Source organism: Equus przewalskii, chromosome 20 (genome assembly GCF_037783145.1).
Source record: "Equus przewalskii isolate Varuska chromosome 20, EquPr2, whole genome shotgun sequence".
Classification (NCBI taxonomy): Eukaryota; Metazoa; Chordata; class Mammalia; order Perissodactyla; family Equidae; genus Equus; species Equus przewalskii.
The window spans coordinates 49,796,043-49,820,194 of NC_091850.1; the positions used below are offsets into that span (position 1 = coordinate 49,796,043).

At 44.2% G+C, this 24,152-nt stretch overlaps 1 protein-coding gene, 1 long non-coding RNA gene and 1 other non-coding gene across 4 annotated transcripts in view; 1 reads left to right on the forward strand and 2 right to left on the reverse strand.

Annotated features, from left to right (window-relative positions):
• Positions 1-13,538: 13,538 nt before the first annotated feature.
• Positions 13,539-17,683, reverse strand: LOC103546535 (uncharacterized). Its single transcript, XR_543708.2, has 3 exons — positions 17,325-17,683; positions 14,786-14,934; positions 13,539-14,488 (listed from the first exon to the last, which is right to left on the reverse strand). It is a non-coding gene; the product is annotated as an uncharacterized lncRNA (long non-coding RNA).
• On the reverse strand, positions 15,033-15,102 carry LOC139077998 (small nucleolar RNA SNORD123). The gene has a single exon (XR_011530660.1). It is a non-coding gene; the product is annotated as a small nucleolar RNA SNORD123 (small nucleolar RNA).
• A 27-nt stretch (positions 17,684-17,710) lies between the features above and the next one.
• Positions 17,711-24,152, forward strand: part of SEMA5A (semaphorin 5A) — a 460,685-nt gene continuing 454,243 nt past the window's right edge. For both annotated transcript variants that reach the window (XM_070587216.1, XM_008513162.2), the window contains exon 1: positions 17,711-18,219. The gene's annotated coding sequence lies outside the window, so the exon portion shown is untranslated. The remainder of the gene's footprint in view (positions 18,220-24,152) is intronic.

A 24,152-nucleotide genomic window follows, 5' to 3' on the forward strand; every position in this document is an offset into this window, starting at 1 on the left:
GAACTGGGGGAAGGGTAAGTGAGGGTTGGTAACTAATGACCAAGAGGCTTCCATGTTAAGGGTCACAGGAAATAAGGCCTTGGGACATGCAAAATAATGTGCTGAAATTGTTCCTCTGCCCACACCCCAAAAGTCAGCCCTATGTGTTGCCAATATCCTGAGGGAAAGGGTATATAAAACATCCATTCACCAGCAAAGAGATAGTAAAGCTGTCTTCTCCTGGGCTCGTGGTGGGGGGAAACTCTTCCCTTAAAAATTATAACTGCAAGGTTTCTCTCATGAAGATTTTGAGTTTGATGTTACTACACTTGGGATCCCCAAAGGAGGAGATTAGCAACGGCAAAAAAGCAGCTTCAGTCGGGCATCACTCCTAGGATGCCCAAAACCTTCTCCAAGGGACATATTTTAATCTAGAACACTCAGGATTTTTACAGAGCCCCACTGAGCACAAACTCACAATCTAAACTTAAAAATCACAAAAAAAGGACAATCTATCATCCGTGCAAGTTAGCAGGAAACACAAACAGTGGATTCAGACACTAGAATAATAGGATACTGATGACAAAATTAGCATGCTCGAGATGACTAATGCCACAACAGAAAACAGAAAATGAGTTCAATATTTTTACAGAGACCACATACATTCTAACAATGAAAATTATGGCCATTGAAAATAAAAGTTTAATGGGCAAGTTAAAATAACGTGTTAAACCAGATGTATCTAAAATGTGAACTTTGGGTAGTTATGTAAAGACTGATTCACCCCAATTAATATCATTTCAGAAAGCAGGAGAGCCTGGTTTGACAGAATCCTGTGTGGATGCCCAGGGTTTGGGAGTAGAGCAAAGATGAAATGACAGTAAAAGATCAGGTCACCCTAAAGTTTTGCATAAGGAATTTCCTTATTGGCAGCATCACCAATACTCTAGGAAAGGAAGCTCTTTAGGTAAACAGAATAGCTACACTGCAATTATATCTATAAACTAATTATAGGTGCTTTTCTAAATATTTATGCTTAGCATTAAAAAGATTCCATGGTGTGGCAGGTGTTGCTTACATTCTACAGTATCTGCTTCCCCAGCTTCTACAGCAATAAAACCCCTAAGTTTTGGCCAGGCACTAAGCCATGCTGAAAAATGAGTTTATTCTTTTTTTTTCTCCCAAAAGTCCCAGAACATAGTTGTATACCCTAGTTGTGAGTCCTTCTAGTTCTTCTACGTGGGATGCCACCACAGCATGGCTTGATGAGCTGTGTGTAGGTCCATGCCCAGGATCCAAACCAGCAAACCCTGGGCCACAGAAGCAGAGCTTGCGAACTTAACCACTTAGCCATGGGGCCAGCCCCTGAGTTTATTCTTGAGATTAAATTCTGAATAATGGGATTGAACAGGAATGATGTGTGAAATCTCCAAGTTGTACCTTGACAGGGAAGGACATATCATCCCTATTATGGCCACCTTACTGGTGGGTATGGTGGTAAGAAATGTAGGGCCATGAAGACAAGAAAATTGCTAAGGCATGGCATAAGCAACAAGGAACAGGGAGCCTGGATACCTGATGACCTTGTGGAGCAGAGGCAGCAGTTTAGACTTTATGTGAGAGAGAGCTAAACTTCTTTTGTGCTTAAGCCAGGAGAAATTTGGTTTGCTGTCACACACACCTGAATCTATGGAGCAGACTTCAATGCTTGGAAGCACATTGTTGCCTTTGTGAGAACCTAAAATTTATGTCATAGGTTTAGAGGAAACATTTTGCTAGTGGGTGGCAAAGAGACAGATCTTGGTGGCTGGAAAGATGGTGATCCTTCTTACACAGACACAAAACATTCAGTGACACTGTCATCTGCAGAACACATGCCATCACCAACATTCAGGGAAATGGTCAGAGAATTCAGAACGTTGGTGTGTTCTGGCTACTACTCTATACATCAGAGAGGTGAATTAAGACTAGAGCCAGCCCTGCGAAGTCATATCCCTCTGAGGAAGAGACTCACTCCCACATAGTTAACTGAGTTGACTAACGGACCTCTTGGGACTTTATAAAGTTGATAAAACCAAACTCTACTCCAGACTGAAACGGACAATAGGCCGCTCAGAGGAGACTGCAGGGGCAGGAGACAGGACTGTGTAATCACAGGTCGTTCTCATGTTCCTCAAATAAGGAGTCCCCTGTCAGACAACGGAAGGTCCGAATGAAGAAATTTCCTTCCCACCAAGACTATTGTTCCAGATGTTCTCAAGGTAGCCACTGTTAACTTGAAAGGAATTCTGGCAGAGCACAGAGGCGAGGAAATAGAAATGCTGAATTTTAAGGTTTAAATGGCGATTACTGCTAAGTTTTTGATGAAGTGGTGTTGCCAAAGAAGACACAGGCAAGCATCCATAAGTGTGTGATTGGTGACCCGCTGCCATCCCCTTGGAGGTTGTGCTTTCCCAGCTGGACTATAAAGGCTAAGGAAGCAGAAGGCACTCCCTTGCTGACAAAGCCAGAGCTCCGTGGAAGACAGTGATGAAGGTCTCCTTCTGGAGAGCTTCGCCCAGGGCTGCCAGACAGAGCGATCAAGGAGTTGACTCTACTTCCTGGGCAGGGACTCTTCAGAAGGATTTGTTAACTAGTTAAAGGACCTGTGCCTGCTATTTGTCTTCCATTGGGCGACTCCTTTTTCACTGAAGTTTTCTGTTTCTACTCCACCATTGTGTATTGGATTCGATGTGTGGGCAGAAAACTCATCTTTTAGTTTATAGCTGCCAGACTGAGCGACCAAGGCTGGACCTGATGGAGATACCACAGACGTGGAGGCGAATGCAGTAACGATATGAGACTTAGGGACTTCCTTATTCGGGTAGAGAGTGGATGTGTTCCTTATGTGAGAAGATGGTTAGGCACAGATATTTGGATGGCCAGAGGGGCCAACTAAGGCAGAACCAAGGCAGAAAGCAATAACCATTGTTCCTTTTATACTATATAATACCATATACTATATTTAGCTGGGCACATGGCTACCCAGAATCTAGGTCTGATCGTATAACTAAGCTCCAGCCAAGGAAATGTGTATGCAGCTTCCAGGGCACATCCATATAGGCAAGAGCATGCACTCTCTCTTCTTTCTCCCCTCCTCTCCTTCCTGGCTGGAATTTCAGGGCGGCGGTTAACTATGTTTAGACCATGAAGATATGGGAAGCCCACCAGGAATGGCAGGGCCACGGAAAGAAGGAGCCAGGCCCCTGAGGAATTTGTGAAGTATTCTATCATGACGGCTCTGGCTTTTCCTTTTGCTTAAAAACCTTCTCCAGTGTTTAAGCCCCTGATATTTTGGGTCCCTGTCATATATGGCCCAATTAAGTCCTTATTACTGAACACAGTGAGGTTAAGTCATTCTTGAATAATTCTGTTGTGGTCTTTGTACGCTGTTTTGTTAATGGATCCAAGTAGATTATGAAATATGTGAAAATGGTGGGCTAAATTAAAATTTATAACCAAATAACAAGTGTAGATGTATGTGTACGCATGCATGTGCACACACACAGACACACACACACATGCTTTACATTGGAAGGTGAAGCAGCAAAGGATGAATTAGAGGCCCTTTCTTGTAAGGAATTAACGAGGACAGTGGAGCACAGGACCAGGAGGAGGGGTCTACGTGCCAGGAGCCTGGGCATGAGCTGGAGCTCCGTCCCCAACTGGCTCTGTGAATTGGGAAGGACACAGAATCACTCCAGCCTCAGTATCTTCATCTGGATGATGAGGTTTAAGATCAATGATCTTGAAAATATCTTCTGGCTCTCAAGTCTTGTCCGGACATTAACAAAGTAATATTAATTTTGCAGTTTCATAATCTGCAATTATACATTCTCGTCTTCAACTCCATCTGCTTGCCGACCTCAGGAATGGGAGCCATTAAACTTGGAATAAAAATGCTTAGAAGTGAAGTTTGCCTTTTCGTTATGAAATAAAATTAAAGTGCTCAGAGTGTTTTGTCAGTTCAAATGAGCATGTGTACGCAGGAAAGCCCTGAAGCGTGTGTACCAAAGACAGCGAGCCATCTTTTCGCTCTGTGGCTGCCGTCAGTTTTTCTTAGAATTGGGAAAAAAAAGAAAAGCCACATTTTGAAACCAAATGAGGTCCTTTTTTAAAAAAATTCAGATCGTTTGGAGGACATTTTAATTTCCCACCTATTTTTCTAAATAAAAGGAACCACAGGGCCCTGATGCCTTTATGGTTCAGCTGGAGCACTGAGATTTCTAAGAAGCTTGCTCCTTGCCTTACATCTGGCTATTTACCCAGAGGGGAAAATCAGTGTGGGCAGGTATTCTCTGCTTGGTTATTTCTAGACATGTCCAGTCAGCCTGATCCCAATCTTTTAACTGTAAGATCTGTTATTGCTTAGATTGGTAATTCCTTTTGTGAAATTCTAAAACCTGCAACTTCTTTTGTCGCTAGTCTCTAAGGAACAATATCTTGACAGGTAAAGTTTCTTCTTGTGAAGAATTGTAACATGCAGCAGGCTACATTCCATGTGACTTGGACAAAACTCAGGACCCTCTTAAAATGTGGATTTTTCCTTAAATTTGTGAACTGGGAAAAATGAGCTACTATACCATACAAATGATTTCCCCACCCTAGGTAATGTCCTTCTCTGAGTTAGAGCAATTTACCCAAATTCTTAGTGTTTTTATCACATTTTAAAATTGCTGGAAACAATCTAACATACAATATAGTCATTCATTTTATTTTCACTCTACAAGCAAACATTTCGAGCACTTGGTAACATAAGCCACTATGCCAGGCACTATGGATACCAGGAAGACAAAACCTGGTCCCTTTCTGAAGAACCGACATTCCAGGAAGCAAAATTCCCCAGAATAAAGACTGCGAGGGGAAGGAAATGATGGGGATTTATCTTAGGAATAGAAAGATTTTATATTAATTCTAATTTAGAAGGTATCATGCAGGCTGTGTTGATTAATGTTCCTCTAGGCAGTGTTTCTCGAAGTGTGGTCCCCAGGCTCACAGCATCAGCATCACCTGGAGACAGGCTGAAGACGTAAAGTCTTGGGCCTCACCCAGGACCTACTGATTCAGAAACCCTGGAGGTTGTTGTGTGCCAGTTTGATTTTTCAACAAACTCTCCCAGTGATTTTGAGGCACGCTCAAGTTTGAGCACCACTGGTCTAGAGCAGGTATCAATGACCTGGGGACCAAGGGTGGCCCTCTGCCTGCTTTCATAAATAAAGCGTTACTGCAACACAATTCGTTTACTTATTGCCTAGAGTTACAAGAGAGACTATTTGGCTCATAAGACCTAAATATTTACTATCTGGCCATTACAGGAAAATTTACCAACCCTTGGTCTAGTGCACAGGAGAGACGGTGGTGAAGATCAAGTCTCGTGGCGCCATGTGAATCCCATCTGTGCCTTCTAGTTTAATTGTGGGGGAAATTACTTAACCTCTCTGTGCCTCAGTGTTCTCATCCATAAAGTGGTGCTAACAATAGTTTCCAGCATGCAATGTTATGGTGAGGGGTAGACAGGTTAAAAGTTTAAACCTCTTAGATCAGAGTGCGGTAAGCAGGAAATATTCAATACATGTCAGTTATCTATAGACGAAAGACACATTGCAAGACGCTTCACTGAGGATTTCCAGAGCCTCAGATGTTGTGACTTCGTGGATGCAGTCACCATATATGGATGAGTCACGTGTCATGCCCCACATGAGGCTCTGGAGAATGAACTAGAAGGCAATCCAGCCTACTCAGAGTGTAGCAGTGTTTAACTTGGTGGAAGCCAGAAGGCGTGGCATTATTTTCTGGGAACAAAGTACCTACAGGCCATTTCCTCACTGGCCCAAGATCCTGACTTGTTTCCCTGGGGTGAGTTGGAATGATATCATCTCCTGGGGGAAAGGTAGGTGAGACGATTGTGGCTCTTAGGCTGGGATGATTAAATAATCAAGTTTGTGCTGGCTGAGCTGAGAATTCAGGGGAGAGAGAGAGTAAAGAATGTCAAAATGGTCTTGGTGCTACAAACGGAGAATCCTTTCTCAGTTCATATCCCACAGAAGGCCTCTTCACTCATGCATAAAGCTGCAAAATCTGATCCCAGCAGAAAAGATGTGTGTGTGTTTGTATGTGTGAGAGAGAGAAGCTCCCATAATATAGGTAATCTCTAAAGTAATAAACTTGGTAACATACATTTTGCAGAGGATATTACAGATAAGCAAAATATTTTATAGAAATCAGTTGATAACAAGGTTGATATTTTAGTGAAACTTTGGGCAAGATAAGCAAATAAGAATCTACAGTGATTACATAAGAGTCTGAACAGACAAACATGTCTCTCGATAGAGCTTTGTATGGAAAGAGTTGCTACATGGGATACTCAGAGTGTGAGTTCAAGAACCTTACAGATGGACAGGAAAACACAGTTGGGCACTCAAGTCTTTGTTCTCTTGGATCATTTATTTCTCAGGACTATCAGAATCATTCATGCTTTAAAGACAGGTGAGCTTTTTGTACTGGTAATAACCTGAGGTCGATGGTTGTTGACTAAAGTGTATATCAGATGCAACTGGGGACCTTTTCAAAACCACAGGTCTGAACTCACCCTCTTGAGACTAATTCACTAGGTTTAGGGTTAGTCTGGGCTTGTTGAAGCCTAGCACATTGAAAAAACTCCCTAGATATTTCTGATTAGTCACACTGGTTAAGGGTCATAACAACCAGCTCTATCTGGAGGTACTGATATCAAATTGCATCGTAAAGTTATTCAAGCTTACTGTGTTGAAACTTGTATTAGAAGATTGGTACAATAGACAGAGTATGGAGTTTGGAGTCAAACACTTCTGGGTTCATCTGGTCATTCGTTTGTAAGTTGCTCCATAGAGATGCATTCTCTCTGGTCCACATTTTCAAACTCTGTAAAATGAATAAAGCAGTGTCCTTTTGCTCATGGCTGTTGACTGCTGGCCTTCCTGTATCACACTGCCTCATTGACTGAAGATTCCTCTTGGTGACTTCAACATCTACATTGATCACACATCTGAGACGCTGGCCTTCTGTTCCATGAGCTGTCTGCCGTCCCTGCCTTCAACAACCACTGACTGTTCCACCTCAGCTCCCATTGTCACGGACATACCTTGGACCGCTGAGCCTCCTCAATCTATCCCTCCGCCATAAACATTTCTTCCAGTTCACCTTCTCCAGGCTCCCATGGCAATGATTCCTTGTCCTCATCTTGTCCTCCAGCCCACTGACATCATCATTTTTGTCCCCACATCCTTTTAGTTAGCTACATTGCATGACCATCCATAAAGTCACTTCCTCGCAAACATCCTTAGCATCCTGCTTCTCTCTTTTACTGTTGCCTGGGGAAACCATCTCCTCGTTGGACCCGAGCATTGACCTTCTCCGCATTAGCACCTGAGTGGCTGAACGTGGCTGAAGAAAATCCCAGTAGCATGTGGATGGGTTCTTTTTAGGATGATGACCACAGACCTCAACTGGTCATTCAGTGCAGCTTAGAGATTCCAGTAAGTTTTGCTGATTTCCAAGATGTCAATTTCATAGCTTATGTTCTCTAAAGTTCACGCCCTCTCCCTACTCCCCACCAGAACCTGACCTCATATTTCATTAGGAAAACAAAAGTTCTCAGACGAACAGGAGCAGCAACAAATCTCCCATTCCTGCCTGCGCCTGGTCTCCCCTTGGTCCTCTCTGCTATGACAATGCTAAGACAAGCCCTGCTTCTCTCCTAACACAAATTCCATTGTCTCTTATCTTTCCAAGGCCTTTGTTCCTATGATTATTTTGTTTCTTCACTACATACTCCGTTTCTTTCTGTCCATGAAGGTATCTCAGTCGAAGTATAAACATGCTTCGAATGACCCACTTTAAAAAATAGCTCTCTGTGCACACATTCCTTCAGCTGCTCCCACTTTCTTTGTTCTCCTTCAGGACAAAACTGTTCTAATGAGCTCCTTCTGCCTACTGTCTGTCCTTCTTTACTTCCCATTCGCCTCCTTTATTGAATTAGGAAACCTTGTGAGCATACAGAAAAGAATTATAATCTAATGCACACCCACCAAACCAGCTCTATCCAATCTTAACATTTTCCAATGTTTGCTTCATATCTTTTATTTTTAATGGAAAACAGAATCACAGATAAAGTTGGTGGCCCTTATTTATGGTTCCACAATCTCCCTTCTCCCCTCCCTCCACAGAGAAAATGACCTGAATTCAGTGTTTATCGTTTCTGTGCCATTTAACTCCTGTGTATGTATCCACACATTATATAGATATGATTTTTTGTTTTTAATGCTTTATATAAACTGGCAGGATACTTCATGTTCTCTGCAACTTTGCCAACTGGGCTGTATGGAATGTAGATTGTCAACTTTACGGGAGTGGCCAAAATGCTTTCCCAAGTGATTGTACCAACTTACACCCCTAAAGTTCCCCTTGCCAATGTTTGAGAACAGTTGGTATTGCCAGACTTTTTTTTTTTTCTTGAGGAAGATTAGCCCTGAGCTAACTGCTGCCAATCCTCCTCTTTTTGCTGAGGAAGACTGGCCCTGAGCTAACATCCATGCCCATCTTCCTCTGCTTTATATGTGGGACGCTTACCACAGCATGGCTTGCCAAGCGGTGCCATGTCTGCACTGGGGATCCGAACCAGTGAACCCGGGGCCGCTGAAGTGGAACGTGCACACTTAAACGCTGTTCCACCGGGCCGGCCCCTGCCAGACATTTTCATTGCTGCCAATCTGATTAGTATACCATGGTGCCATCTTGTTTCAATTAGATTTCCATGATTATTAGGGAGGTTGCATTCTTTTCTTATGTTTATTGGCCACCGAGCTTCCCGTTTCATTTGCACATTTTTTGTATTGCTTCCTCCTTCTCCAGTGGCTTCGCAGGAGTTTGGAAACATATTCTGCCTACCCTCTTCTGTCATTTGCATGCACTGAAAATTCTCCTGGGCTGTGGCTTGCTTTTAAGTTGTATTTTGTCACATGGAAATTCTCAAGTTTAATGTTGTTTTCTTTATTGATTTTCTTTTTTTTTATGGCTGGTCTTTGTATCTTATTTTGAGAACACTTCCCTCTCCTGGGGTCATATAGATAGCATCTTATATGTTTTCCTAAATGTTGTAATGTTTTCTTTCTCACTTGGGTGTTAATCTACTTTGAAGTTATTTCTATGAAAGGCTTGAAGGAGGTCTCTAATTCAATGTTTTTATGTCATGGTTGTCAGTTGTCTTGGAGCAGTTTACTCAGTCACATGTCAAAGATGGCATATATGTGGGTCTGTTTACGGGCCTCTGTGATATTGTTCTCTTTGTCTATCCCTCTGCCAATATCTCAATGTATTAATTTCTATAGCTTTATGAGCAATATTGAGAGCTAATGACCTCCACTTACCTTGTTCATTTTCTACAGAAATTCCTTAACCACTCCTAGATCTTTGCTCTTGCCTTGCTTATAAATTTCAGGATCTACTTAACTTTCACCCAGCCAGTTGAGACTTTGACGGGACCCGCATTGTATTTAAGAATGAATTGGGGAGCCTGGATATTTTTGCACAAATATTTCATATTCAAGATATTATATACTGAATCATTTCATACATAAATGTGGGATAGCATCAGTTTATTTAGGCCTTCTTCAGGATCTTTAAATTTAGTTTTATAAGTTTTCCACAAAAGTCCAACATATCTTTTGCCAAAATTATTCTTAGGTAACATATTGATTTTTTTTGCTAATGTCACCTTTTCTATATTATATTTTCTCACATTTGTTGCTGGTTTATGGGAACACAATTGATTTGTATACTGAGATTCTATCTAACAAACTTGCAGAACTTTCTCTCTATTCTAATTGTTATCTGTAGACGTTCTTAAGTGGTTTTAACTAGAGACAATTTATTGTCTGCAATTAAGTTTGTTTCTTCCTTTTCAACCATTGTTCCCGTGTTGAAGTGTTGATATGTGCATGCTTGTCTTGATCTTCTCTTTCAAGTGAATGTCTCCAACTTTTCATGTTTAAATGTCAAGTTTTTTGTTGATTTCTTTTTTTGTAGCTAGCCTATCGAATTAGGTAAATTCCCTTCCATTACTAGACTAATAGTTAAGAGGATTTTCTCAAAATGAGAAATACATGTTGAATTTTATCAAAGTATATTATATAGCTGTTGAAAGGCTCATTTGGGAGTTTGGCCTATGATTTTTATATTCACTAGAATAACTTTCATAAAATAGGGATTAATTGTGCCTTGAATATTTGGGACAATCTTCCTAGAAAGGAAGGCCTTTTGTCTGCTTCACTTGTTAAGTATTTACTGATTCAGCTTAATGGTTACAAGTGTATTTGGATTTTCATTTCTTCTTGTTAGTTTTCTGAAGCTAAATTTTTTTAGTGAGTTATCTTGCCAAAGGTTGGTCTATTTCATTAATTTTTTTTTTTTTGAGGAAGATTAGCCCTGAGCTAATATCTGCCGCCAATCCACTTTTTGCTGAGGAAGATCGATCTTGAGCTAACATCCATGCCCATCTTCCTCTATTTTATATGTGGGACGTCTGCCACCACGGCTTGATGAGTGGTGTGTATGTCCACACCTGGGATCTGAACTGGTGAACCCCGGGCCGCTGAAGCCGAACACTCGAACTTAACCGCTATGCCACCGGGCTGGCCTCTCATTAAACTTGTTGAATTTATTTAAAATAGCTTTGGTATTGTTGAGTCTTTCTATTGTATCTTTATAGTCTATTTCATGACTATGTCGTATGAACTATGTTATTTCCCTTTGCTCTGCTCCTTTTCAGACTTTTTGAGTTGGACATTTAGCTTGTTAGTTTCAGCCCTTCTTTCCTAATATAAGGACTTAAGGCTAAATTTCTCTGTAGATACTACTTTAGCCTACATTACATAAGTTTTAAATGTTGTATTTTTATACAACATATGAATTTTTCTGATTTCCATTATTTCTTTGTCACGTGTTATTAGAATTGTGGCTTACAATTGACAAATGTGAAGTTTTTAAAATGTTTTCTTTAAAATTATTGATTTGTACCCTCATGGCATGGTAATGATTATTCAGAATTCATTGAGGCTTGCTTTCTGGCCCCAGACTTGCTTAATTTTTGTAAATCTTGCAAGAGCATTTGATATGTCCACTGGAATAACCTTGCGAATTGCTTTTCTCAGGATATCTAAATTCACACTATTTTTTTCTTGTGGATCTATGAATTAGTGAGAGAAATGTGCTCTATCAATGATTGTGGATTTGTCAATTTTCCTTATAATTCTGTAGATTTTTACTTTTTGTATTTTGAAACTATTTTGTTAATTGCATATACATTTATATTTCATAATGAACTGAATCTTTTTTAGATACTGAATATTTTTACTATAAAAGATTTGTTTAAAAATCTGTTTTTCTGATCTTAATATTTGTAAACTAGCTTTATCTTGACTGATACTTGCCTGGTATACTTTTTCCCAATGTGTTATTGTACTTTCTGATCAAATTAGATTTTCTGTATTTCCTTGATTTCTAGCAGTTCTTCTCTTTCTATAGTTTTTTCCTTTCTGTCTTCTTTTCCTTTCCGGCCTTCAGTTGGATTGGTCAAGTTGTCTTCATTTAATCTTTTTGCCTCTTTACTGTTTTCGAAGATTGCATCTATTGCTAGTCTCTTGCAATTACTATTACTCTCCTTGATATTTTAGCAAGTGTTTAACTTCTAGAGTTAATCAATATTTCCTCTCTTCCCTGGAATCTCACTCTTCTCTCATCTTCTTCTTAGTCACGACTCATCCTCCAAACGTCAGCTCAAACGCCGCCTTTTCAATGATGCCTGTCCTGATGCCCCACACTAAACCAGACACCTCTGACCTTGTCTTTCATGGCATTCACCAGAGCTTATGATGACACACTTGTGGGATCAATCATTGATACCTACCTTCCCCAGTAGACTGTAACTCCCAAAAGGGCATGGATTGGCTCTGTGTCGCTCTCATTTTATTCTTTTTTGTTTGGTGAAGAAGATTGGCCCTGAGCTAACATCTGTGCCAATCTTCCTCTATTTTTTATACGTGAGATGCTGCCACAGCCTGACTTGATGAGCAGTGTGGAGGTCCACACCCGGAATCTGAACTGGCAGACCGTGGGCTGCCAAAGTGGAGCACACAAACTTAACCAATTTGCCACCAGGCTGGCCGCTCTCATTTTATTGTTAATGTGCAGCAATCGCCGCGCATGTGCTGTGTAACAAACCTGGCTGAAGGCAGGAAAGCAGGGCAGCAGAGTGGGAGGGAGGGAAAGCGGGAGGGCTGCACAGGTAGTAACGTGGACAGATGAAGCTGCAGGGATGCGGGATGTGGAAGAGCCTATGCCCTCTGTCAGTTAGGAACTACATTCTCCTACTAAACCCGGAACAGAAACAGTGATGGACAAAAGGGAGAGTTCTTTCTTTCTCATGTTATGAAGTCTACGGGTGGCAATCCAGGGCTGACACAGGGGCTCCTTAGGGTCAGCAGTGATTCAGCCTCCTTTTTTCAGCTGTACTGTCCTTGGCTCATGGCTTATATCCCTATGGTTACCTTACAGTCCAGCATGGAGGGTGGAATTTCAACTATCACACTCAAGTTCCAGGAGGAATCCGGAAGTGGGAGGGAAGGGCAAGAAAGATCACGCCCAGATAATTGGTTCTCTCTTCTATAGAGCTTTTCTTGGAATCCCAATGACTTACACCTTATTTGTCACAGCCAAATTCCATGGTCTAACCTAGCTGCAAGAAAGTTTTTTTCCCCCAAGCCTGGCTTATTGTAATTCCAATAAAATCAGGAGCTCTGCGTTATTAAAGATGGTGGGGGGTGCTGTGTGGGGATGGTCACTGAGGTGGAATGCTATAGACTGGGGACCAGTTAGACGGAGACCAGTTAGAGGAGATGTTGGTATTTTGGGTGAGACAAGCTGACATTCTGAATGAAGGTGACAACAATGGGAATGGAGAGAAGGGTCTGAAATGCAATTTGACGGATGGGCTACAGGATCCTTGACAGCTCATCTTCCCACTGATTTGCTGCCAGAGACACTTTGCCTACTGGTTTAATTTCACTTAGTAGATGCTCTTCCCAGTGAACTCAAGGTCATTATGAGTTAATCTCCCCGGTAAATGATGGAATAAACCAAGACAGACTAATTTGTATTTCTAAATCTATGTTGGAAGAAAATTATTTTTGAGAATATATCTCCTAAGGTATTTACTTCCCCCCAAAGCTCTATTTCCAAAGACAGGAATATAGAGGACATTGATTAATAAGTATCAAACATATCTTTTTAAAAAAGTACAGCCTTCTTTGCTTACAGACGCTCAAGATATATACAAGACTCAATGTCAGAAAATAACACTTAGGGAACCATATGGATGCTTTATCTCCATGCCACAAACCATCTGCATGTTCTCTAGGTATTCCAAAAATCTTTTAAACCTAGCATTTTTTCTCCCCAAATCATACTTACAAAAAGATGACTTGAGGTGTTTTGAGCAGACTGATTTTATTTTAAGGAAACTGGGTTGCTAGAAAAATATATCTAGAAATTTAACCATAAAGAGAAGGCAAAATACTTCTAGATTTCTAGAATATTTTGGTCTTCTGGAACACAGCTTGAGTAAAATACAACGTCTTTTATTAATAGGCCGTTACTGAAAGTGAGATGAATTACTAAACTTTTCTAAGAAAAAGTAAGTGAGAACTTTTTGTTGAATACATGCTCTGGTTGTCTCCTGGAGTTCCCGCTGTGGCTCCTAGTGGGTAGACTTTAAGCAGCTGCTCCCTGGAACATGGAGCCATGGAACATGGCTGCGAGGTAGGCAAAGGTGGTTTTCACCTGTGGAGTGAGTTCAAGAGTTCAGAGGTGAGCAGAGCTCACTTGGGTTGGGAGAGGGCCAGGTCGCTCTGTTTCAACCTCTATGGAATAACTGGCAATGGCAAAGCATGTTTCTCTGACAAGACACGAGAAGCTCAAGGCAGCCCTGGATGGACTTGGGTGGAAGCTCAGAATTCAGAGGAGGGGACGTGATGGAGTGTCCAGTGCACAGACTGGCGGAGGGCTGGAGAGTGGGTGCCCACGTGGTTGATCGGGTAACTTCCGTTTAAGGTCCAGGAAGCCGCACTTGGTACCGTGCCCATTTACGCTCTTCTCAGATGTGCCATAACTATTTCCTTCTTATTTTGTCTTACTTTCTGGGCTGCTCTTTTTGAATAAAATTGGCCTGCTCACCTCTGCCAGCTGCTACTAAACGCTAAACGGGGAGTGAGTGTTTCTTGAGGGGGAAAGAACCCTAAAGAGTTTCTGGTGAAGCTCAAGGACTTCGTTAGGGGCTGATGACTCCCTGAACTCTCCCGACTTGGCGATTCTTCATCTGTCAGAATTTGGGGAGGACCACAGCATCACCTGTAGACATCATCACGGGTGTTCCAAACACCTGCAATACATGAACGAAACACAGCACTAGGCAATCTTAGCAAGACATAAAACTGCCTATTTTCTTATCAATGTTTGGCCATGTTAAGAAAAAACTGATGGAGTCGATCAGATGATCTAGCAGTTTTTCCAGTTCTTAAATGCCATGGATCTAAAAGAAGGAAAACAGGAGTAAAAAGAGAACACTCGTGGATGATGATTCTAATGTGTCCCCTGGCTCATTGGTAGGAAAATCCCGTTAAGACGTAAACATCCAGAGGCGCAATTGCTGGACTGAGGTTTTTTATAATATCCTTACAATTTCATCACATTGTAAAGATCACAGAAGTCAAGGTCTCCCTTTAAGGTCACTCCTGACCCCCAGCACCATCTTCCTCTCTTCCAGGTAATGTTCTTGTCGGTGCCCTCCTTGCTCCTCTCATCTGGGGTGGCAGTTTAGTGATGTGGCTGAAATTCACAGGACAAGGGAGGGAGGTAAAGACAAGACAACTGGTTAATTATTTCAGACGCATAAGAGACCCTTCATATTTGCGCACAGAAACTGAGGTGAATCAGGAAATGGATGGCGTTTTTCAAGTCACATAAATCAGCGCCCCAGAATTCATCATTTTCACCAAGTGTGCAGTTGGTTCTCTCACTCTTCTTATGTGCCTGGCTCACTGAAAACTGTTCAGGGAGAGCTAAAATTTTACTTTTAAAAGAAGAGAATGAAACCGTTTTGTTTGGAAATGATCACCTCTAGTTTTGCAATGTGATGAGAAGAAGCTTAACGCAGAAAGTTCTTTAATAAGCAAAGACTTTTCAGAGAAACAACTCCAGACATTTCATTTGGAAAAAGGAAACACCTGTGGATTCTTTAAAAAAATTTTCTTTGTGGAGAGCCTACTTCTCTGCTGGGCTGTGGGTGAGTAAGTTACTGACATCACCTCCTTTCTTCTTTAACACTTACAAAGGACATACCTGCCAGCAGGTTTGTGTGAGCTCCAGATGAACAGATGGGGGCTCAGAAAATTTAAGGAACGCTTCCCCAGGTCACAAAATGAAATCACAACCTCAATTTAGGTCTATTTCACTGTAAACTAAGGATTCATTTTAAACTATAATTTGGTTTCTTCCTCTTCTTTTTGCTTATCAATAATCTATTTGTAATTTATTATCAGTGAATATACATATTTTAATAATGCTTCTAGGTAGCCTGTAAACCACCTGTAAAATTGACCCTCCCCCCCATAAAGTTACATAATTTACTGAGTAAACACTAAGTTATCAGCCCTCCTGCGTTATGGTGTAGAAAGCCATTTTCTTCCCACTGCTTAGCTCTCTACATGCCAAGAATGTTTTTTCTTAAGCGTACATGCCTTTAAACTGCAATGTTGAGGGGCAAGGACAAGCATTCGCTAAACACCTTTGGGTCCTAATTTCTGTCTCCCTTTGCCCTAATGGCTGGAGGCTCCGCAGGTCCACGCACCCACCCACCCAAGGGCTGCAAGACTCAAGCGTAAGGCAGCATCCTCCCTGACGCCCCACCTCCTAGGAGCAGAGCAGCAGGGCTAGACCTCGGCCAGCCTCTTCCTCCCAGGGAGCGCTCCCAGGCCTCTGTGCCACGTAGGCAAGAGAATCGGAATGTCAGGAATGGAGCTAGTGTCCCACGTGCCAAGCACAGAACAGAGAAGTGTTAAGCTTTTCGTTAAAGCCCCAGGAACTAGGCAGCTGCCCAGCACCAGGCTGAGTGCCCCCACCACAACCCAGGGAAGAACGCTTCTCAAAGAGGCCTGCCCAGCTCCTGACATTTCCTTCCGGACGTCTTAAAGGAAATCCGAGTGAGGGCTTGATTACCCCAAGCAGCTGTATCACCAGTGTGAGGGAGAGACTGGAGGGTACGGGCTGGGCTGAGCTTTCACGGAGAATTGCAGAATTGTTTTCACTTAATTATTTTACTAAAAAAATATTTCTAGAAAATAAAGACAACTCAATGTCAATTTGTCTTTCGATTGTCCTTCTCTTGGATCTGCGTGGCTACTGTGTGAGCCATGACACCGTCCAGCCAGGGAGGGGTTCTTAGTTTTAACGATGAACTGAACAGCAAAACTAGGGGCGCACTCGGCCATTCCCAGGATCGCGAATCCCAAGAATCTGCCACAGGCTCTGGAGGGGTTGTGTGAACGTGGGCCACGCGGCATCCTATGTCATTGCGGCAAAGGAGGGCAGTGGTAGGGGCCTTCATGCGCTTCCTTATGCAAGGGAAACTTTACAGCCACCCTGGGACGCCAAGATGGAGAAAAAAAGGGCCCAGAGAGACTGTCCCCCACCCCCATCCAGAAGGAAAAGGTCACGCGCGGCCCTTCAGGGTACTGAATGGAAGTTTTGCAACAAAGCATCAAATTCTAGGAGTCCGGAGAGGCACTTTGCTTTCCAATTACCAGTCTTTTCGCCTGAGTACTAGGTCGATAAAGCCGAAAGATCTGGCCGAAGCGCAACAAGTAACATCTGTCCCAGAACTGGATGAGTTGACCTTGTCCATCCGGGGACTCCTCTCTTAACGCTGAACGTGGCTACTCCGGGACCCCATGACCTGCCTCTCTGGTTCGTAGGATTTGTTCATTTCTCTAAGTTTACTTCGCCGGAATCGACCCGAGGGAGCCAAGAGGCGCACCCTCAAACCGCTCCTCCAAGAACCCGCAGCAACTCTCCGAGTCTTTAAGGAGTTTCCAGCTAGCGCACGCATGAGGATGTCACACGAAAAGAACAAAATCACAACCTCGGAGTCCGCGAGGCGCCGGCGGCCCCTGCCCACCCCGCTCCCCACGGCTGCATTCGGCCGGGGGACGCGCACGTACCTGGAGCAGAGGCCGGCAGAGTGGGCGCGCCACGTCTCGGATCCCGGCCCCCGCTGCCTCTGGTCCTTTATACCGCGCCCCCGCCCCTCCAGCAGCCACGTCTGAGCGGCGGGACGGGGGGCGGGGGAGCCACAGAAGGTCCCCGGGAGGCGAGGGAAGGGAGTCCCTGAAAGTCAATACTCGGGCGCACTCGCACTAGGGACGCAGGAGTGCGGCTCTTGGGGTGCAGGGGGACGCCCTGGGCGCCGAGGGGGGCGCGTCTGGGGAAGTGGGAGGGGCCCAGGGAGGTCGGGCGCGGGGTGGGGCGCTCGGGTTTCACCCAGGCCAGGAGGGGGAGGAGGAGGCGCGGCGGCGGGGGCGGGGCCGGGGCGGGGCGAGGGCGGGGCGAGGCGGCCCCGCGCTCCCTGCCCGCGCGCCCCGCTCCACTCTACTCGCCGGGAAGGCGGCGCCGGCGGCTGCTGCTCTTGCTGCGCCCGCTCCTGCGCTCTGCCCTCCCGCCGCGGGTGGGCTCCGCAGCCTCCGGCCCGCGGCGGCCCTCACCCTCCACCGGGGCAGTGCAGCCCGTGCGGCCCATCCCGGGGGCTCCCTTCTCCCTCCCGCAGCTCCTCTGCGGAACCGGCTCGGGCGCCCAACTTTGCCTCTTCGCCTGTCGCCCCTGCTGGGCGCGAACCTGTTCACCCCAGTCCGGCCGCGCGCCCAGGGACCGTGCGCCTGGCGCTCAAGCCGGTGTCCTCAGCCCTGAGCGCAGGGAGTGTGGGGTGGCTCTGGGGAAGTAGCAGGGGGCGGCGGCGGCTGCTGCCTTGACTTCTCTTGCCGGGCGCTGAAGAGGACCCTTAGAGCCGCTCCGGGGCCCCAGGCGCTGGATGACTGGCACGAGGAGCGCGCCTCGCACCTGGTGAGCGAACCCCCTACCCCGTCCCCGTGTGGCCGTGGCCGCAGCTCCGACCGTGCCGCGTTGCTGGCCGGGACCGGGGGGCTGCAGTGGTCGGCGGGTGGGTTGTGTCGATCTCGGGCAGGGTCCATCTGCAGGCACTGGGCGGGGGACAGCCGATGGTTGTGCGTACAGAATTAAGCCCACCATCAGTGCGGGGGCGCCCACACTTGAGCTAGTGCACGGGTTGGAAGTTTGTGTCCCTGCTTTTCCCGAGGTCTGAGCGTGCAGAGGTAAGGAGCAGAAGTGACCCGGTGGGCGACTGGGCAGTGGGAGAGTCGGGACCCCTACCCAACACCTCCGGAAGGTGCGCGGTGGAGGTCTGTGCATGCACCCGGCGCGCGGCCAGGCTCGCATCGTCGCGGGTAAGGGGCGGGGGTCCTGGTGCTCCGGGCTTCGCAGTCCCGTAGCAGTTGCTTCACAGATCTTCCGATCTCGCAGCCCCGCGCGCTGGGGCAGGTTTTTCTCTGTGAGTTACAGAGGTTTTGCTGCGCGCGTGAGAAACCGGGAGGTAGTGGGACTTGGGCTCAACTCCGCCAAGCGCCTTGGTTAATGAGGGAGACAGGCTGGGGGCCGCCCTGAACCCCGCGGCCGAGGATGCAGAGGCCTGGGGAACCTGATGGGCTGCAGCCAGGCGAGCCCTTTCCGCGGGCATCTCCCCGCCGCTCCACGGATTTTGCATTCCCTAGCTCTGGGTTTCGGGGCCGGAGGTAGATCTGGGCCCCAGAAGGGAACCGACGCCGAGGAGTGATGGCCCCGGGATCACTCCCTGCGGCGCCCAGTGCCCGGCCTAGAACAGTCAGATCCCGATTCCCGGGGCTTTGGCGGGAAGCGAGTTTCGCTCCTCGCCCTTTCCTGGCTTTTGTACCTGGATGCGGCTGCTGCGCGTTGGGATTTAACTTTCCTGCGCCTACGGCGTCCCAGGGATCCCCGGCAGGGGGCGCTCAGAGCGAGCGCTGGAAGTGGGAGAGAGGCTGCTAGCAGCAGTTACCCTCTCCTGGGTGAGTGGGTGGGGGTCCTAGTCAGCAAACAGCAGGACCAGGCAGATCTTGGCAATAATTTCATTGGGATGGAGGGTGGGAGTAGCTGATCTGTTGACCAGAGGGAGCTGTCAGGCTTGCAAGAAAGGTGGTTGCCAACACACAAGTCCTCTAAATAGAAAGGTTCCTTCCAGAGACAAACGTATCCCAGCAAACTATTCCAGTCTGTTCATCTGTCTTCCTCCCTGTGACTATTGTATTTACTCAGAAAGAAATGGAAATCGAGGGAGGATACTGGGAGTTATGTTTAAGAATGACGTAGAAGTTCTGCTCCTCAGGAGCACATTAGTTACAATGCCAGGAGTTACAAATGATTGTTGCATCTTGATTTTAAGAGAAACAATCGTATGTCACCGTTAGCTTATCCAGAAGAGCTCTGTCATAATGGCCAGCAGATATGTTGTTAATTATAGAGTTAATCTTTCCTAAGGAGACACAGAGGGAGAAAAAGAGATTTTTACCAGGGAAGATTTTTAATGCTTAATTAGGCTTGCTAAATTAATTGCTAATTAATGCCAGTTTCATTATTGAAGAGAGGGTAAAGTTTATCATGCACTATTTTTGTTGTTGTTGTTGAGGAAGATTGGCCCTGAGCTAACATGTGTACCGATCTTCCTCTGTTTTTTTATATGTGGGACACTGCCACAGCGTGGCTTGATGAGCAGTGTGTAGATCCCTGCCCAGGATCTGAACCCATGAACCCTGGGTGGCCAAGCAGAGCCAGTGAACTTAACCACTAGGCCACCAGGCTGGCCCCTATCAAGCACTATTTTAAGTTACCAGTTCACAATTTCAGTTAAAGCAGAGAATGTCTTAAGTTGTATATCACCTAAATAACTCTTCTTATCTATGCCTGTGTTTACCCCAAAGGAAACATGGATTTTTTTACCCCCCCCCAAAGATTTTTGTCCATGTTTGTTTTTAATGAAAAAGCAGTCTGAAATGTAATTGTTTGGGCAACTTGAAACACAGATTTCTTTTTCCTTGAGTTTCTTTCTTGTAAAAGCTTGGCCCTGAAGTAACAACTCCTCTGCAGTGTTGTGTGGTGACACTCATCATCTGCATACTCATGGAACCACGGGTGATGAATGGTACCTGTGTGTACATGCTTTCAGCCTTTAAGGACTTTTCTTAACAGGGAGAATATGGACGTGGCAAATCATTTTCTGCCTTTTGTGAATTGCTCTAACTTATTTGGTTGTTTTAATGACAAACAGCTGCAAGATCCCTGCTGAGAGCAAAGACTTTGGTCTCCTGGGTGGTAAAGCTTGTGTCTGTCCAAAAGAAGTTGCTGAGATGTTCAAAACTGGTAAAAATAATCCTGTGTTCTTCGCTGCCATTTCCTTTTAAAAGGATTTCTTCACACGTCTGGACAGAGTGAAACAGAAACACATAGCGCAGTGGCTGGTAAAAGTTCTTGGTAACGGGACCATAGTGAATATATATGCACATTCGTGCTAACTTTTGCTTAAGTTTTAGAGGATTCATAGACGTTCTGAAGCCCCTTCCATGGCTTTGCCATGAGAAATCTTTCTTCATAGTCTTCTCAGGGACAAATGTTAAAACCAATAAACTTTTCTCTATACCAATTGCTCAAAATAACAGATGCCACTCCTTGAGACTATGTCAAATGCTAATAACGTTAGAGCTGTTTAACTGAGTCACTGCATAGTTTTTATAAACTTGGTGATTGTTTTTAATGAACCCAAATATCCTTTTCTGTCTGGTTATAAAGTCATGGAAATGGAGACTTTGCTTCTGGTACAAATACAGGAAAGTGAGGGAGAGGGGAACAGATTTTGCTAAATATCCAGGCAAAGGTATCAAGGTGCTCCATTCTGTAAGCAGGCAGCCGTGAACTCTAGGGTTAACTAAGATTAGACACTAATCCCAAAGGAGAGGTTTGGATCACAAATCATGGAGTTTGCAAGATAGAACAAATTAATTAGTTTATGATATATCTAAGTCAAGGAATCCATTTTTGAAGTAGTACACGTAGGAGTATTTGAGCAAAGTAGTTCCACATCCTGTAGCAAATCCTCTGTAATTCTTGATTCTAAAATTATACCAAATTTGTATTTAAAAATGCTTCTGAAATTGTTGCTATAGTTACCCAGACAAATTGCTTAAGGTATAATTATAACACCAAGGTGACTTTTTTGTTTTGTTTAATGTTAAATAAGTTTTTATGTTTAATGTTAAATAATTTTTAAACTGTAAATTGCCATGTCTAACAAATTGAGTTACACCAAAGTGCGAAGTGTGTAATCTGGAACCTTGTAGGTTTCTGTCCACCTGCGGCCGTTTGAAAATTTATGCAGAGAAGGTGAACTATTTTCTGCAGTCCTAAGATGAGTATATGTAAGTGCTTTGTTTATACTGTCCTTGAGTACTGTTGTTGACGACATGGACATTTTCATGTATGTTCCCAGCAACCTTTTTAAATTGAGATGCAGAAATTTTGTTGAACATTACTGGGTTTTATCACTCTGTTTCCTGCCTTGTAGAAGTGGCCTGCCATAGATAGGGGGCAGTCTGCTGTCTAATTCCTGCACATGTTGGTAGGGTCCTAAAGATAAATTCAACAGGTGAGAAGTAGCTTGTTGGAAAGTAGCACTTCGAAGAGGCAGCTTTTGGTATTCTTGGTAAATATCTTGCTTTTTTCTTTGATGAATTTGTATGGTATGGGTTATCTAGATATATAGAATCAATCAGTTTCTAACAGCAAGAAAAACAATTACAGTAAGCTAGAATATACATAGATAAGCTTTTCACTTTCAATGAATCTAACTGAAACTTGTTTTAATTCAGAATTTAAGCCAAACAGAACAAAGCAAATTAAGACTTGATCCAAGGGAAAGTGGTGTATAATAAGTAATTTGTTATAACATAGTGGCATTGACAGAATTAATCTTTGCTGTCTAAAAGGTTCTAGAGCTAAGGAGACCTGGCTCCGAATTTTATGGAGTATTTTGAAGCCAGGCAACTTCAAAGACAACTTATATTTCACCCGGGGCGTGACATTTAAAATAGATTTAACCCAACAGTAGGCTCAAGAAAATAGAAAATTTTCCCAAAGGATTTGCTATTGTCGTCTTTTCCTTTTTTTTAGTCCAAGGTTAATGGTTGTTTGACGAGAGCAAAGATGAACACACTTTATTTTCCTTTCCTAAGTTTTAAAATATGTTGGCATAGTACTGTTTGGATTTGGAAAAAATAAAATTCTGTTCTTTACTCTTTTTGCCACGTACACTAGAATTGGTTTCCTGATTAATATTGAAAAACACTGTATTTCAAAAAAGAATAAATTTTCTAGGACGTGAATTTCTTTTATTTTTGGGAGACCGTGAACTCACTAATCTTTTATTGTCCCATCTTTCATTCATTATTTGTCGCTATGTCTCTGTGGAACTGGTTAACCTGGAGTTCATGTAGAATGATGAGGAAGTTTACACTGGAACAATTTTATTTTATGTTGTATTTTTATGTACATTTGAGAGTAGATCACATTACTGCAATAGGTAATTCAATTACAGATATGTATGGTAAATAACCAGGAGAGTGATGCTGTCAGGAGCCAACTCTGCTGAAGAAATAATACTGTATTTGCTGAGATGTGAAATTAAATAAGTTCTAGGCAAGTGACAATCAGAATGGAGCAAGGACAAATTGTTCACAGGAAATAGTGCCTCTTTCAATCCATTCAAATTCACCCAACATTTGGCAATGATATATGATGTGCCTATGCAAAGAAAAGCAGAGTCAAAAAAAAGTAATAAGAAAAATTGTGCTAAGCGGTTTCCCGTGAGTGGTCTGCAAAATCATAAAATGGCTAGGGTTTGGCTGAAACTTCCCTGCAGAGATGGGTTCTTCACAAACTGATTCCAAATAAAATCCCTCACGAAAACGTCTGTTTTTTAAAACATCTGGAGATGGGACACATCTCAGAGAGGGCTTCCAAAGCCATTCTCGGCCAGCCACCAAGGATGCAGCTGTCCAGCTGCCAGGACCACGCGGGCATGCTGTGGAAAGAGCGCATCAGAGGCCAGGGACATTTATGGGTGGGCATCCTGCATCAGTTGGATTTCAGAACCACACCTGGCTTCCGTGATTCCTTTTACAGGACTGAGATTTAGATCTGCCATAAAACTTTACCGCTTGTAAAGCTGAATACATTGTTTGTAACTGGTGACATAAACCAAAGATAATTGCTCAGATGTGCCACTTCCTTTGTCCAGCAGATATTGTAATTAAGCCACTGTTCATACCAGCTAACCTATAAGTATGAATTAAATAGGATTTGCTTCTAAGACGACTGTTAGGTAAATTCCTGTTATATTCTAGCTGCAGACTTGACTTTAGAAAGTTAATTTTGGGAAAGCTGGGTAGGATGATTACCAGAAGCCCAAAATTGGGCAGGGCAGTTGGTAGAGGCCTCAACCTTGAATGAAGCACTCACTGGCATCGGAGAGGTCCCAAAGGCACAGGCCCGCCCGCTGTGCTGGAGAGATGTCAGCAGTGGGGGACGGATTGCTGGCCAGAGTCGGGCAGCTGGAGAGGGGTGGTGTGGGCAGCAGCAACTGACAGTAGCACATCTGTCCCTGTGTGACTCAGGGTGTTGGACAGAGGTCCTTTGAGGTCCCGGCGCAGAGCATGTGGGTGGAGTATGTGGATAGACTTGGAGATGGCCAAGTGTCCATGGTGGGTCAGAGTCCCATGTCTGCATCGGGTCTGTGGGTCCTTACAGAGCCAGGTCCTCAAGAAAGGGGGGGTAGAGACAGCAGGCGCTGGAGGGCTTCTCTACAAGGTGGCTAGGATGTTTGGTTACCAAGGTAGGGCCCCAGGAATGATAACATG